An 18,545-nucleotide genomic window follows, 5' to 3' on the forward strand; every position below is an offset into this window, starting at 1 on the left:
AAAAAAAGAACGCGTTCACGCTTGTTTAAAAATATGAATAAAAAAATTTTTGAACTTCATTTAACATTTAATTTAATATAAATAAATATCATATAGTTTTTAACACAATATATTAGCCATGTTTAAAATTATTATTTTTATTTATTAAAAAATTTTCTTATCAATTTTTAATATATTAAAACTTTTATATATCATATAAAATTTAATTATTTATAAAATTTGTATTCAACTATTAAAATGTAAAACCCTTGATAAAAATAAATTTCAATTGATCACACTAAAAATAAAAAAGTTCTAAAAGGTAATAACTATTTTATATCTATGTATATTATTTAATGATTTTTACTTTATGTATCTGTTATAATAATCATAGTTTTTTAATAAGCCTATGAAATACAACAATCTAAAACAAATTACTAACAGGATACTTATAGTTATATTATATAAAATAATAAATATCACAATCAGGTATCTCTTTAAATTATAACTTGAAGATTTTTTAAACTATACTAGAATCATAGCTGAAGATGAAATAATAACATCCATGCTTACGTTAATTTATAAATAATAATATTCAAGTTAATAAACTATACTATAGGACAGAAATGGTGGCTGGTTAAAAAAATTCAAATTTGATAAAAGAGCTGATTGAAAAATAACCCTGTTTTCTTAAAAAATTTGGATTAATATTAAATTAATATTTTTTATTTTTGAATGAATAAAGAAGATTTTCTAAAATTAAATGAACGTAAAAAACCAAAGCGTTCGTGAAAAATAAAAGGAAGGTCGTTCATCTTATTTTTTTAAAAAAAATGAACTTCATTCAAGAACGCCTTCGTTTATAATATTAATTATAACTTTTTAGAGACAGATAAAACTTTTATTAATTATGTAAGGTGTGAATTTAGGATTCTATTCTTAAAATTCAAATTTCGATTTAAGCTAAAAAAAATTAATTGATACTAAATACAATATATATTTAAAATAATGAATATTTTAATAATTTATATACAAAATATATATTAAAATTTTTTTTTCTTTTTAGCTTTCACTATTTCTGATGGTAATCAATATCTCTCTCCACTTTATGTTATTCATACTAATTTATACTTCTTCATATTGGCTCTAACTTTATGGCCCCATTAAAGTTTTGGCCTTCCTCTTTTACGTTTGCCCATCACTTCCAAACTCTCAACTTTTTTTTCCTATATAGTTCATAGGCCTTCTCATTATGGGCCCATGCCATCTAAGTCTGTTCACCATTATCATAGTCTTAATAGACACTACCTTTAAAAAAAAATTTGAATATTCGAATCGAATTGAATAATTACGAATATGAATAATAAATTATTTGTTTTATCCGAATACGAATAATTATTTATTCGATTCGAATAAAATGATTATTCTGAATATTTAATAAATTGCTTTTAATAAATCTAATATTTGTCATTTCTATTTGATGACCTTCCAATCTGGCAGGTAATGAGTTTATAAAAAGACTAGCACAAATTCTCTGAAGTGAAAATTAAAGCAATAATTAAATTTTTATTTGCTGTATTTTTCGAATCTCACGAAAAGTTTATTTTTTGAATCTCATAATAAATTATATTAAAAAATTACACAAACCAAAGATATATAAAAATATAATACATCTCTACAATAAATTATTGTTAGTAGCCTAATTATGTTAGAAAAAATTGCTTCTGATGAAATAGTTTTGCTTGATATTGAAGTTGACAAAATTTCCCCACAAAAAGAGCGATTATATGGGATCAAGACTGAAAAGGCTGCTTTAATCATTTCAAGAGCATTATAAAATGTAAAGGCAAAATATCCCCTCTTATTAATCATTATAATAGGTTTCATTCACACCTAGCGAATACATATCTATACAAGGAACATCAACTGCTTGTGAACGACTTTTCTTAGTTGGAACTAATATGTTGTCAAAAAATCGCATGTCATATAAGGGAGAAAATATAAGAAAAACTCTTTGCCTTAAAAATTGGCTTAGAGTTATGAATTAAATTCATTTTAATTTTGTTTATAACTTGATTACATATTTTTTATCATCAGATTATTGATTACATATTTTTTATTATCAGATTATTATAATAACTAGCTGATAGCCCGTTAAGAATGACGGGTAATCATTCTCCGTATGGATAAATAATAAATTTTACCTTCATTTGATGATGGCTGAATCAGAATAATAGTCAAATGAGAGGAATAGATTATCCTTATTCATCCTTCCAAGATTTCTATAAATTTTTAGAGAAAAGGCCAAATATATTATGAAAAATATGGAATAAAAAAAATATGATTTGTGAGTTATGATATTTATCAATTCTTTTAAAAAATTTTCCACATCCAGACGCAAAGGTTTTTGCACTTCATATAAAATCTACATTCTTCTCACAGAATCATTTAAATGCTTTTAAAACCTTCCTAAATACTCTTTTAAAAAAAGACCTGTCATAATAGATTCGAATCAATCATGGAGGCAAACCTGATTATCTCACAAACACTGTGGTGGCACCCCATTGCAATGGGCTATTTAGAAGATTATTAGCAAAAATAATTGCCATGGGTCAAAACCCAGGGTGTTAACTTATTAAGTATACTTATCAATTAGGATTTGGTGTTAAGGGAGAAGGCATAGCTTTACATGCCATTTGTATTCCAAAATACTCCTCCTAACATGGCTATTATCAAAGTAGACTTTAAAAATGCTTTCAATAGCAAATTTTGTGAACATTTCATAAAATGTTTTTATCCCAAATTTCTGTTTATTCAAAATTCCTAGAGACATACTATAACATTAAAACTTCTTTATTCAGCCCACATGTCATGGATTCTGACAAAAGGATTCAGCAGGGGGAAACGACCTGGTTTATTTTACCTTAGTATTATTATCACACCCATTATTTTAAATCTAAATTTGATTTGGATATAATTATTTGGCATCTTGATGATGGAACAATCTGTGATGCTCTTCCTAAAATAATTGGTTTTCAATTTCTTGAAGCCAATTTTAAAAGACTCATTCTTAATAAGTCCAAATCCGAAATCTGTTTCCATGATAACAATATACAAAACCCTCATCTGGCAAAATTAAATTTTTATTGAGTACACAAATAATAAAAAATAAAAAAAAATAAGGAAATTAATATAATTTAAAAAAAGTATACAAAGTTAGATTAACAAAAAAATGCATTGCTGGGATTCGAACCTAAAGCCATGAGATTCGTAAGTGACTCTTGCCGATTATGCCACAGACGCTTTTCAAAGTTGACTATTAAAATGCAGATGCCGGATATATTATTCAAAAATATTATTGTTTATATTAATTTATATTTGTTAATATATTTTCCTATCTCATATTAAATATATATTTAATTACATTTATTATCACATTTATCTACTAAGTTATTTTATCAATTAATTTCGATTTCAAGTTTTCCGGCGTAATATTTACTTATTTTCAAATCTTTAGTGGCGTAATATTTATCTACCATTTTCAAATTTCTAGTCAAATAATAATTACTTCTGAAGTTGTTGTCCAACAGGGAGAAAAAAATTGCAACCTTATCTAACGAGATAGAGTCTCCGCCATCAAGCAGTAACAGCTTTTATGGAGTTAGAAGAGCCGATTATTTGCTATTACTGAAATATCACAATGGTCTGAAAGAAATATTTCCTCAGAAGCAAGAATTATTAGATTCAATGCTTATTCCAAAATTTGTTTCTCATTAGAATGTATTATTTATTTATAAATATGTATTACTTTTCAAAAACATGACATGGACTTGATTAAGAAGATGAGAATAGTGGAGAGCATTTTATTAGAATTCAAGGAAATTAGGGCTAATGTTGATGAAGAATTTCATATTTTATATGTTATTGTTGTCAAAAGCAGAGCTATACGTGTTTAATATTTGTCTCCCTCGACTGCAAGGCAAGCTCATGGTTAAAACATTAATATAGGATCAGTAGAAAAGTATATCTTAGATACAGATAAATTTATAATCCAAATAAATGAATGGCTTGTAATTCATCATGCAGCACTTACCAATCATTAATTCCATAAAAGCCTTTTCAACCTTTTTCAGATGGTGATAGAAAAAAAAAATATTTGTTGGATTTTTATCATGAAGATGTTAAAGTATCTTATGATGCCTTATTAGCTGGATAACTATGTTTATAAGATTAACTATGGTTGATATAGACCTAAAAAATGCTATGGATGCTCTGCATTATTTCAAACACATTTTAGATTATATTCCCAATGTATTAAATGGTTTATATCAGTGGCGTAGCTAAGAATTTTCCTTAGAGGGGGTCAATACATATAAAAGCCTGGGGGTTTGGTTTATCTTACACCATATCTTCGATAATATATAATAAATATATTTTTTAAATGCATCAATAATATGTTATTATAATTTAGTAGATTATTCTCAATGACTTAATAATATTATCCAGAATAATTTCAATAGTAATATAATATCCTTCCATATACATCAAAACCAGAAAAATATAAATATTAATGGTATTTATTTGATATAAAGTCACTTTTCTTAAGTCTCATGAACGTATAATCTAAAAAAAAATTTTGCTCTGGTAGGGGTCCAAACCCGAAAACCACCCCCGTAGCTACGCCACTGGTTTATATATATATTAGCAACTCTTCCCATTAGTAAACTAATGAGAGACATTATCTTTTTTAAGAAGAATAACAGAGCCCTGCAGAGGTACCATTTGCAGGGCACGGCCCGATTTTTTTAAAATTTTTACGGCCCCAGCTAGGGTTTTTTTTAAAAAAAATTTCAGGCCCGGCCCGGCTTTTTTTAAAATAAAATTTTCGGGCCCGACCCGGATTTTTTTAAATTAAATTATATTTATTTTTGATTTTTAGAGCTAATAATAACGATTTCAAATATAGGCTGTTTTAAAATATACATTCCGGCCCGGATATTTTCTTGAAAAAATTCAGGCCCAGTTCGGGTGTTTTTTTTAAAAAATTTCGGGCCCGGCCCCTGAAAAACATACCAAGATGTACAACTTCTGAAAGTAGATTGAAAGATTTAGATCTTTTGAATATTCATAGGCATTTGACGACAAGCAAGGATGGGATAATTGAAAAATTAGTTCAATCCCAAAGAAGATTGGATTTTATATTGTAAATATTTAACATACAAAATACAATTATTCCTAAGAAACTTTTTGTGTATTAATTTATATTTCTAACATTTAAATTTTTTATACTTTATAAATAAATTTTAAAGGCTCAAAATTCAATTTATATTTTGGGTCATTTAAGTGATTCTTTACATATAATTTTTTTATAATTCACATTAATTTAAAATTGTGTATTAGAAATAGTTATTAGTCCTAATAAATTTATGCTTGATATTTTTAAAAAACAATTATTTCTTAAAAAATTTTATTATCCCCCCCCCCAGACCATTCCTGCGTACGCGCCTGGACACTGTGATTATGACACGGCTTTTATAGATAGATAGATAGATAGATAGATAGATAGATAGATAGATAGATAGATAGATAGATAGATAGATAGATAGATAGATAGATAGATAGATAGATAGATAGATAGATAGATAGATAGATAGATAGATAGATAGATAGATAGATAGATAGATAGATAGATAGATAGATAGATAGATAGATAGATAGATAGATAGATAGATAGATAGATAGATAGATAGATAGATAGATATATGTTTATGATGTATAAGATGGTATTGTTAGATATTATTTTAATGGATGCTTTGATGAATGCGTATTTGATTACGTTGTGAAAAATTTAAAAATATAAGAATACCTATTTAATATTAATAGTTTGAATTTTAAAATAACAACAAACTTTGAATCTTATGTGAATATGTCACACTTAATTATTTTATCTTCTATTTAATTAATTTTGCCAGATTAAGTAAAAAAAAATCTTTACTGGGATTCGAACCACATGATCTTCACATTTATGAGCAACGCTCTTGCCGATCAGGCCACAGACGCTTTTAAAAAATCGTGAATTTTTAAAATATATTATAAATTGTGACACTGTGACAGTGACATTGTGACTGTGACACTTATATATTATTATTATTATAGATTATAGATAGATGTTATTTTTTTATTACATAATTTATAAGTTTAAGTAAAAAACATTAAAATAATACATAAAGAGACAAATCAACCAATATAATAATTTTTATACATTGGACAGGCAAGTTAAACAAAATTTTTAAATAAATGAGCAGGCAGGTGCACCAAAACTTGCCCATTGCAGACCTCTAATCAGGATGACATCGGAAACAGCAGATCATAATGGACTTTACCTCTGCCAAAGAATCCATTTATAATTGCATCTGCCACTTTTACTTTCCCATGCATTTACCACCAGAGGTCTGCAACTGACAACATTTCAGGTCCTATGGGAATTTAATTAACATCTCAAAGGACGGAACCTCCAAGTTGGATTAAGAAATAAAATAATCATTGCCGAGATTCGAACCTAAATTCATCAGATTTGTAATCGACGCTCTTACCGATTAAGCCATAGACACTTTCAAAATTCACGACCATGAAATGGTTTTTCAGAAAAAAATAGCATTAAAAAATATCAGTGTCACAATTTATAATATATATATTATAGATATTTCAGTTAATTCTAGTATATATATGATGATGCATAAGATGGTAATGGAAGATGAATGAATGTTTGATAAGATATGATTCTATGGTGATTTTTATTGGACAAATATTTTTTAAAAAATATTAAAAATCTTTAAATATAAGAATACCTATTTTATTTTGAATTTTTAAGTAACTACAAACTTTGAATCGTATCTATTTATTAATTTTGCGAGATGAAAGAAAAAAATATTTTGCCAGATTGAGAAAAAAAAATCTTTGCTGGGATTCAAACCTAAGTCCATTAGATTTGTAAACGACGCTCTTGCCGATTGGGCCACAAGTCACTTATCAAAATAACGATTTTTTAAATATATATATTATAAATTGTGAAAGTGTGACTGTCATAGTGTGACAAGGCTTTTATATATATTATAGTTTTTCTGTTTGAAATCAAATTTGCAATAAAAAAAATTGTCAATATATTTGAACATGTATTTTATTAAGAAAATTAATTTCAATTGTTAGAATAATTTGAATAGAATATAAATAGTAGATTTAATTATTCGTACGAATACGAATAACAAATCGAATATGAATAATGCACTATTCAATTCGAATTCGTTTTTGAATAGGCTTGCTTCCTAGTATTCTTGTACTTCGCACCTTATCCTTTCTTGATACCCCAGCAATCATCCTCAGCATTCTCATTTCCATAGTTTGTAGACTTTTTTTGTCTGATTCTTTGGTTGGCCATGTTTTCGAACTATATAGAATAGTTGGTTGTACTATGGAACTGTAAATTTTTCCTTTCAAATTGTGTGGGATTCTTTTGTCAAAGAGCACTCCAGATAAAGATCTTCACTTTAACAACCCTTCATTAATTTTACTCTTTATCTCTTTCTCTATTGTGCCGTTTTGCAGCTTTCAATTGCCGATATTTGCCATTAATTTATATCAATTTATTCTGTTTCATCTCCTCCTATCACCTGCCCCAAAAAATCGAATTAAATTATTTGATTTCTTTTCAGATATTATCTAGAAATATTGACCTAAAATTATGATATTATATTTTAAATTAATATAAATAAATAAATGAGACAATATAATAAGATTTATTGTTTTAGTAAAAAAAATTATATTATGATAATGATAACTTGATAAATTAACACAAAAATTAACAATGAATGCGCAAAATTAACTTCTCATTATTAATAAAACATAAATAACAATGAATGTACAAAATTAACTTCTCTCAAAAAATAATATATAACAGATGTAACCTTATTTTAATTATAATTTAAATATGACATATTATAGGAAAGGAACTATTATTAGATTATTAAATTATTTTATTTTGTTTTTCTTTCAATTCTATCTTTATTCTTAATAAAATTATAATGTTCGCAATTTATTCCAGGTGATATTAAAAATTTTGGAGATGTTGTTATTTATTTCCAATTTATCTTTCAGTTTGTGGAAGAAATTGAATTATAAATATTTTGTATTTTCTTGATATTTTCAACAAGAATGTATATGTAACTAGAATATATTTTTTTTATAAAGGATCTGCTTCTATGTAATTTTGAAACCTTTTTTATTATGATATCTTTGTACCAGATAAATAATATTATTTAATATTATATTTTTGTGGTTAAAGTTAATAATAATAGAGGGGAACAATTAAAATTTTATGGATAGTTCCGATAGCAAAAAAATAGGAGTAATGAAAAAAACAGATTAATACAACACCATTCATTCTTAGTTATATTTTTGTACTTTTCCCCGCAATTCACGTTAACTGTAAATGCATAATTTCTTATTTAAATTCATTTTTTCACATTTTGGCAAGGCGTCAAAATATATTAAATGAAATAATTCAAAGATTTTTTTTTTTTTTGATATTATTAAATTTTTTGATATTACACATATAGTAAATAAAATAAGATATCAGTAATTTATGTAATACTAAATATAAAAATAAAATCATAAATTCAATATTAATTAATGAATAAAATTTAGATATAAATTGTAAGTAATTAGGGGGTATCAGTCATTGAGAATATGAAGCTGAGGTAATTGGATTTTATTATATTGAGGGCTAATCTTTGGCGTAGGTAGTAACCCTTGTTGGGATCTTCGGTCCTAGTAGAGATCCGTTTCCCCAGCTCTTTAAAGAAGGCAAGGGCGTGAGAGCCGAACGATGTTAGAGTCGTGGCGATTAGTGGTAGGAATGTGTAATTGGCCGGAAGCGATGGCGAATATTTAGCGAGTTTATTCGTCTCGGCGTCTACTAGAGCATCTCTATTATATTGGAAGGGGCAAGGGGATCGATGCATGAGAAATCCCAGGTTAGAAATTCCCCCCTCTTCCAAGGGATCATGGTAGAGCCATCGGGACGCTTACCATCAGAATTGTAGAGTCCAGTGGGTTCTAGGGTTGATGGGATACCGGCAGATTTTAGGGCCCTGGCAATAGTATCATTGCATTTTGAATGTCTAATGAATCTGCCTCTACAGCGCTTGCAGTGTAAAGAGTGACGGCCTTTGGAGTTGACCGGCGTTTGACAAAGGATGCAGTGATAGGGTATTACCATAAAGTCTTAGACCGATGGCGTGACGTAGCTCATCATTGCTTAGGAGCTGGTCAAGGTTTCGCGATGGAAAAGCTTCGAGAAATTCATACCCGCTGTCTGCGGAAATGGAGAAGAGTAGAGAATGGTCCTCGGGTTGGCTCCTCGATTTAAGGTATGCAACGGAGTTGCCAACTAGAGGCTTATCCCAGTCCTTCTGCAGTGTCGATGAGGGAGGATCGACTAATGAAAGAGATTTCCATAGATCAATTGCCTGGGGAAGTAAAGGGTCAGGATGTTTTGTGAGTGCGTGTATGATGGGCTCGCAGGACAGGCGAGAGGATATGAACGCACTAACAGAGAGTAGGGAAGGCGATCGTATGCCAATGCCGCCGGATTTGGTTGGCAAGGTAGCTTGTAGCCAAGATAGGTCTCCGAATTTGAGATTGAGTATATCCTCTGTAAGGTGTTTAATCTCTAGCTCGTGTGCAGCGAGGTTGACGTCATATTGGAAGATACGTGACGATCGGAGTGTATATAGAATTTTTGGGGTTAGGAGGTAGTTCTTTAATAGAAAGAACGCTTGGTGGGCTGGGAGGCGAGATAGTGCACCGCGCATAAGGGATATCTCTAGTAGAGTGTCGGCAAAGAACTTGACAAAGGACTCGTCTTTACCCACTGGAGATCCGAGATGTGTTAAGAAGTTCAATGGTGTATGATTGAACATAGGATCATAGTTAAGGTCGATGATTCCAAGAGGACAATATTCGCTCTTGTCTTGATTGATTCGCAGTCCCAAACTGCTCTCGCTGGATTTTATTATTTCGACCGTCTTCATAACTTCGCTGGGTGAGCCGCCTAGTATACCATCGTCGATATACCAGTTATGAAGGTTTAGTTTACATTGGTCATTTATGCTTTGTATTAGGCTATTAATGCCCAGACTGAATAAGAAGGAGCCTAGAGGGTCACCTTGTTGTATTCCACTACTAGAAGGAATCAATCTATCTCCAAATTGAAGATGCGATGGACTAGCATAACAATCGAAGATGAATTGCGAGTATTCTGGGTAAAGGGTAAGGATGGGATTAAGAAACGCTGTACGTTTTAGAGAGTTAAAAGCGTTTGAAAAATCTATCTTAATTAGGATATCGTCACTGGGGTCTGTTTGTAGATACATTCTGGTCATGTGTAAGGATACCTCGCATCCCCCTTTTACGTTGACTCCTAATTGATTAGGGCACAGGTGATTAGATACTGTGAACAATATTCTGCTCACTACTAGCTTTGCGGTTAATCGGCGCCAAGTGGTTCCAATAGCGATAGGGCGAATATCTTTATTAGGTTTGTGGGGCACTCCATAAAGGAGTGGAATAATGACGGGTGGTAAGCCTCCAGCAAGCATACGGTTGATGAGTTGAGTAATTTTTTCCAAAACGTCGCATTGTTGTGTGATGTAAGGTGCGGTTAGATCCTGTAGGAATATTGGGCGAAACCCATCAACCCCCGGTGAAGAATCGCGTTTGAAGGAGAGAATAGCCTTTCTAACCTCGCTTGAGGTTTAAGTGGTTGCAATTAGAGGAGCTTCGGGGTAAGACGGTATTTCGTCCTTAAGATCGTGTGGGTGGTGTTTTAGGAGAAGAGCTTGATAAGTTGTTTGATCGTAGGGAGCTAGCTTATTGTCAGATGTTGCCAGTCGTATGGCGGATTTAACATTCAGGTTATCCAGCTTTTTAGATATAAGCTTGGCCTTGGTGAGTAGGTCATTTTTGTGATTTTTATTTTTATCAGTGTCATCACCTTTAAAAGATGTGGAAAAGTGATTGATGGGTAAGGGGTAGATAGTAGCATCCTTGATTTGCTGTGTCAGAGATTTTTTACTGGCAGGATCAGGAACTTGCAAGGTAGTAAAGGCAAATGACAGGGTGTCTAGCCAGTGTTTTATGGAAGAATAATTATTTATCAAGGAAGTCAAGTTCTTTGAGAGGTGTTTGGCAACTTGAAGTCTTGCTCCCTTAGGTATACGTGAAATCACAAATGGTTTTGGTGTGACTAGAAATATTTCTACATCTGTGGAGTCGGTTGGATTGAAAGTGAGAGCATTTTCGGCGGTTGAGGTGGGGACTATTGGGCTAGTAGGCACATCAGTCAACGTGGGAATGGTAACTATAGGTTGTGCGAGGGCAAGGGCAGAAAAGGCATTTAGGGTTCGAGGGATAGCTGGTGATAAGATGGGAAACCCAGATTGAGGACATTTTATCTTCTGGTTTCGATGAGATGGCAATAGCCCCAATTTGGTTACTTTAACGAGTTTATTACATAAAGGGCAGTTAGATTTGGTAGAAGCTGTGCTGAGGTCTGGTAAGCTCATGAATTAAAATTTTTTTATCAGTTTAAGAGTGAAAATGTTGGATATTATTTTTATCTTCAAATATGGGTTTCTTGTGGGTTGGTATATTAAGGAAGTTTAATGAGTTATTATTTTCTGTTGGCAATTATTTTATTTTTTGTAAAATATTCAGTTTCTCTTTCTGCTTTTATAGCAATATTAGCTTGCTTTAAAGGATTTGAATCAATAGTATAATTAGATAAGAGATTAAATGTCTTATCCTTTTCAAGTGTAAATATTGATTGTGGCAATTATTTTATTTTTTGTAAAATATTCAGTTTCTCTTTCTGCTTTTATAGCAATATTAGCTTGCTTTAAAGGATTTGAATCAATAGTATAATTAGATAAGAGATTAAATGTCTTATCCTTTTCAAGTGTGAATATTGATTGTGTTTTGTGCATTTAAATAAAATGTTTGGATGACAATTTTATATTAGTCAACAGTTTTTGGTATAAAAAAGGGTAAATTGTAAAGATTGGTAAGAATGATAGAATTGATAATGTAGAGTGTTTTGTTGGGAATAATATAAAAGAACTTGTTGGTTATTAATTGATGTATAATAATTGAGGATGATTGGTAATCTAAAAGTAAAGGAAATATTAAAGGAAAAAATATTTACTTAAATTTTTTGTATCATTAATCTACAATTAAATTTTGATATATTGGAATTGTATAGAATTCATTGATGCAAAATTATGAAAGAGGACTGAATATTTTGGATGATAAAATCATTTTTATGTCAGGTTGTGGTATTGGCAGTGGTTGTAGTGTTGGCAGTGGTTGTAGTGTTGGCAGTGGTTGTGGTGTTGGCAGTGGTTATAGTGTTGGCAGTGATTGTAGTGTTGGCAGTGGTTGTAGTGTTGGCAGTAGTTGTAGTTTTATTGTTAGATTAATCAGGCGTAGCTTTTATGATTTTTCTAAGCTTGCAATTTGTTTATTTTGAAATTGGATATCTTGCTGAGATCCACTTATTAAATTGCTAACATATTGCTGTTAATTTTATAAGGTTGGGTGGCAACATGATGATACAAAGGATATTGATTGTGTTTTGTACATTTAAATAAAATGTTTGGATGACAATTTTATATTAGTCAACAGTTTTTGGTATAAATAAGGGTAAATTGTAAAGATTGGTAAGAATGATAGAATTGATAATGTAGAGTGTTTTGTTGGGAATAATATAAAAGAATTAAATTTTTTGTATCATTAATCTACAATTAAATTTTGATATATTGGAATTGTATAGAATTCATTGATGTAAAATTATGAAAGAGGACTGAATATTTTGGATGATAAAATCATATTTATGTCAGGTTGTGGTATTGGCAATGGTTGTAGTGTTGGCAGTGGTTGTAGTGTTGGCAGTGGTTGTTGTGTTGGCAGTGGTTATAGTGTTGGCAGTGATTGTAGTGTTGGCAGTGGTTGTAGTGTTGGCAGTAGTTGTAGTTTTATCGTTAGATTAATCAGGCGTAGCTTACTATGTACTTTTTTATCATTTTGTGTGATAATTAACACGTAATCACGCCTAGCCTCTACATTTCTCCAATAGAAGTCCAAATCCTTCTGCCATCTGTGGACAAAATCAATAAGCTTGAATAATTTACTTTTGGCCAAAATCTTAAGTTAACCTATTTAAATGGCTAAATCTAGCCGTTTAATAAAACATGATAATGTGACTCGTTAGATATTTTAAAATGCTATTCCTGTTGCAGATATTATAAGAATAAAATAGTGTAAAAATTTTAACTATTTTTTTTACTATAAAATTTACCATGCTGTCATCATTCCATCACGTAAAATAAAATCGGTCTGGTTTATTTTTATTGAAATAAATTCGGACATATTATTAATTTAATTCAAATATTATTCTTTTTACTATAAAAGCATAGAATAAAATTATATCAAAATGTATTTAAAAATAAATATAGATGATACATATCTTTTATAATAATGTATCTAGATACCGCTACCATATTTTTCTTTCTAGATACTTTTACAACACTACAAAAATATATCCAAAATGGAATAAAAACGGTTAATTTATAGTAATTCTCAATTGAGTCTACGTTAATATTGGAAAGATTTGTTTGTCCAGGCGAAAATCGAGATTTGCAAATCTCATAATTTCATTTTCGCCTCAACAATCACATAAAATCTGTGAAATTCTTGGACTATGGTATCTCTTAATCTTATAAGTTGTAATATATTAATATCCGCGATTCTCATAGCCTCTGCAGACAAATCCATATAATTTTTTTTTAAACATGCAAAAAAATATCGTCTGCCATATTGAATCTAATAATGTATCAACTTCAGTCTGGTTCAGACCAATTCTGATATTTCCCCAAGGGCTTCAAAAGGCTCTTCTAGATCCAAAAATGCTGTAACATTTTGATGACGAATTGTCGGGCATCTTTCCGCAGTATCTTTCTTCATGTAGCACAAGAAGTCTCAGAAATAATTCTATTCGGATAATTTTGTCTCTTTGGATATTAGAAATTTTGCCTAATCATAGTTATTGGTAGAGATTTAAATAGAATTTTGATTGCTAAAATTTTCTTACATCCATAAGTGAGGGTATCACGTCAATTCGGCGCGGAAAATTCGACGCGGCGACAATTCAGCGCAGAATAAATTTGGCGCGTATCTATTACAGTTGCAATTTATTATATATTACTTAGTATAAAAAAATAAGGATGATTAAATAGAAATCATTTTGAATGTTAGTCCTATTAATTATTTCTTCGTATTTATTTTTACAGTAATCTCAATTTTATTTACTAAATGTGTAATATCAGAAAAAATTAACAACCAATATTTATACCTATTTCTTTGGTTGACCAATTTACCACATAAGGTATGTTGATTAGTAGCCAATGTTATGTAAGCCGAGATTTGGGGCTTAGAAGAAAGAAAGAAAAAGAAAACCTCTATCTCGAATATTACTTATTATTTTGGCTAGAATTTAAATCTACCGTTTTTTAAAAATAGACCCAGCCATGTTGCAAAAAAATCAAATTAAGACTGACTCATTTTTTAGATTTATTAAAAATCCTTAATATTAATCCTTTTTAAAAAAAATATTATGCTTAGGCTAATTTTTTCTATTATATAAATCAAAAATGAATTAACGCACAATTTTTTTTATTTATTTATAAAATGAATATAGAAAATATAAAATATACTATACAAAACATGCTATTAAAAAAAACATTATATTTGTAAATTAAAATTATATGCCATACCCCTTAAATAATCATTAATCGGGCGATTTACATAGTCAGATACAATTAATATAATATTTTCAGCCGTATCCCGATACCTCTTTCTTGATGTCGGGGGTTGCGTACCAGAGAAATATATTGTTCAATTTTTGCTTCGATTACGATTGTTCCAACCGTAGAGCATCTAAAAATTTCCAAATAGAGGGATTGTGCATTGCAGGCGCGTAACCAATGGGGGGAAAGGGGGAAATTCCCCCCCCCATTGCAAATTTGACTGTTTTCATAAATATCATTTTAAGCTAATAAAATTTTACCCCCCCCCCCCCCCCAATCAAAATTTTACAAATATTTGAATAACAATTTCCCAACATAAAACTTATTTTTTATAAATAAATTTTATTAAAATTTCCTTTCCTTGTGAGTACATTAACATTATTCAAAAATATTAATAAATTGGAAAAATTTTAAGTCAAAGAGATTGAAATCGAATGGTAATTTAGTTTATTATTATATATAATTATTTTATTAAATTCAAAAATATTAATAAGTTAGAATTAATAAGTATTTTTAATATTAATTATTAATAAATATATCTATAATTTTTTAAATATATTTTTACTTCGATTTTGTAGAACAGAAGAAATCGAAATACAAAAGTTAAATAAGGCTGAGCATGAAAAAAAGTAATGTGTTGTCAGAAGCGATATCATTATTGAATAATTGATCAATCAGAGTTTATCATTGCTGCTAGTTGCATCAATAAATTATTTTCCTATAGCTCACTACTTTGTAGAAATTTACAAAAATTAAATTTAGATTTGGTTCAGATATGAACAGGTAGATACAATAAGAATGAATGTAGATGAATATTTTCATAATATTTATATAGACGTTGAATCGAAGGCTAAATTTTATGATATAACACTAATTAAAACTCGTCTAGCACCTAGGCAATTATTGAGATGTAAAATAAATATTGGCTCAACTGAAGAATAAGATACTTTTTTATCGCAAATAAAAGTACGGTTTTTAGATAAAAAACAAGTCTTTAGCAATCTTCAAGTTTTATTACCCAAAGATCCTTCTTCGTTTTCTAATGCCACTATTGGTAAAATTAAATATTTAGCAAAATTTTATTCCTATGAGATTGATACTGAAATAAATTTAATAAGTGAATTCGAATTGTGGTATAAATAGCTATTGATGCGCTCAATCGGTGTAGAAAAACCTTGGCTCAAATTCCTAATATTTTGAAGTTGTTTTATATTCTACCAGGTTTGCCTATTATAACATGTACGAATGAACGGACTTTCCAACTTAAGAAGGTTGAAAACATATTTATGAAGTACTACTTCCGAATCTCGGCTAAATGGGTTAGCTCTGTTAAATTTCCACAGAGATTTGGTTCCAACGACAAACAAAATTCTTGATGAATTGGCAACATTCCCACGAAAATTAAAAATCACATTATAATTATAGTATATTTTGTATAATACTGTATTTGATAAGAAGTTTAAAAAAACTTGTTTTTTAAATTATTTTCTAGTCAATATTTTATAGTTTTGTTAAACGCCTCGTTTTGAGCCGATTTTTAAAAAGGGATAACTCAGTTATTTATCCAGAAATATATTATGCAAGCCTGAAAATTTTGCTCATAGATGAAGCAAAGGTCTAGACATATAGTATCGAAATTTTGAGGCTTAGTTAATATTTTTCTGGCGAAAATATTGAGTTAGCCGTTAAAATCGGCTCAAAACGTGCCGTTTAACAACATTAATATTTTATACACACTACTATTAGTATTTATTACACTTATATTGTATGAGAATTTAAGCTGAGGCTAGTTTTTAAAGCAAATCTTATAAAAAAAATGACATTAAACTTTATTTCAACTTTTAAAAAACTTTATTAAATATAATATACCTAAGTTACAAATATAAATATAATTATTATTAAATTATGAATAATTTAATGGAATAGCTAAAATATAAGACCCGGCCAAAGGCCGGGGAAAGCTGGCCGAAGGCCAGATAAGGGGGTTTGGGGGCGAAGTCCCCAAATTCCCCCCCCCCCATAAGAAAATCCTGGATACGCCACTGGTGCATTGATAACAGAGATAAGAATGCTCTATGCCAACCTATAGTATAAAATTGCAAAGTAAATTATAAAAAATGATTGTGTAGTAATGATTAAAAAGATGGCAAATTAGAGTGGTCTATAAAAATTAGACAAATGCTCTTTCTTGCATTTGTTCCCATGTATGATGTAGTTGATGCTTTATGGACTTACACAAACACCATTCTATCAAGATAATGAAAGGGTCTTATATAATCTTATACATTATGAAGCGAATTGGATTGAGAAAATTCTTCGTAATGGAGAAAGACAACAACCAAGGTCTCCAATCCCCCTATGGAATCAATATGCTGCTACATAGGAGGGAATCCCAAAAACAAATAATGCAGTTGAAGGTAATTTTTTCTGCATCTTTATTAAATAATGTGCTAATAACTCGCCATCACTCTGTATATGTCTCCAAATCGCTTGGGTCATATGAAAAAAACACCCTCTTACAGTTATTGACGGAAATGAATGTGTAAAGGCATTTATTTCCGCCTGCTCAAATTCGATCATTACCGATATAGAATTTCGATTATTTTTTAATCTTTTTATCTCATCCAAGACCCTTATATATGTAATCTGGGTTTTATTCGGTAATAGCGCAAAAAATGTGGGTACAATCTTTTTATGATACAGGTCATGGAGGGTCCAAAGTTGATGAAAATTTAGGGGGTTATTGAAGGAATGGCAACCCTGAACATGTTATTCTATAGATATTGGGCAAATCTAGATAATAACTGTTCGTCGGGTTAGGTAATGGAGAATTTATAAGCAATCTAGCCCGCTGAATGGTCCGCTTTATTGACGCGATGAGTGGAAGGGCAGCATGAAGGGATGGGGTACCCACTGCTATTGCATTGCTTATAATTTTTTGAGGTGTATCAGTCACCTCAATGGCACGTTTTTTAATATTATTTAAGCATTCGGTTTTTAATATCTCAATACCATCTAACACATGATTATGATTATCTATATAAGGAATTACTTCTTCATTGGCACCGCCCTTTGCAATGGGTAGATTTATCTTCTAGTAATTTATAAGACTCAACACATTTCCATATTGTTTTTTTGATTTATAGTTCTCTCATATGTATTGATCATGAACAAGTTGTTTTGACCCACGTTCACTTATAACATATTTTAAAGGCATTCTTAAAAATAAATGTATAAAAATTATAAATGATATACAGAAATAATATTAATATTTACCTTTATCAGGAATTCTCAATTTATAATGATTAAATTATGGGAAGAAATTATAAAGATTAAATTATGGAAGGAATAGAAAAAAAATAAAGTTTTTTACTAACTTTTAAAATGGAAGAAAAAAAATTTCAAGATAAAATATAATTCTATTTATTAATTTTTTGTCAATAGTTAGGCGGAAAAAATAAAAAAAAGAAGATTTGGATTTTATGATTTTTAGAATATAAACTTTTATTTTTATTGTTGAGAAAAATAATGATTGAATTCTTTAAAATTGTAGAACAAAAAGAGAAAATCCCAAAGTAAAATATAATTATATTTATTTTTTTGTTGTCTAAAATTAGGCATGAAAAGGGGATTTAAGATTAACATTAT

This window comes from Gordionus sp. m RMFG-2023, chromosome 1, assembly GCF_954871325.1.
Source record: "Gordionus sp. m RMFG-2023 chromosome 1, tfGorSpeb1-WG-v2, whole genome shotgun sequence".
NCBI lineage: Eukaryota > Metazoa > Nematomorpha > Gordioida > Chordodea > Parachordodidae > Gordionus > Gordionus sp. m RMFG-2023.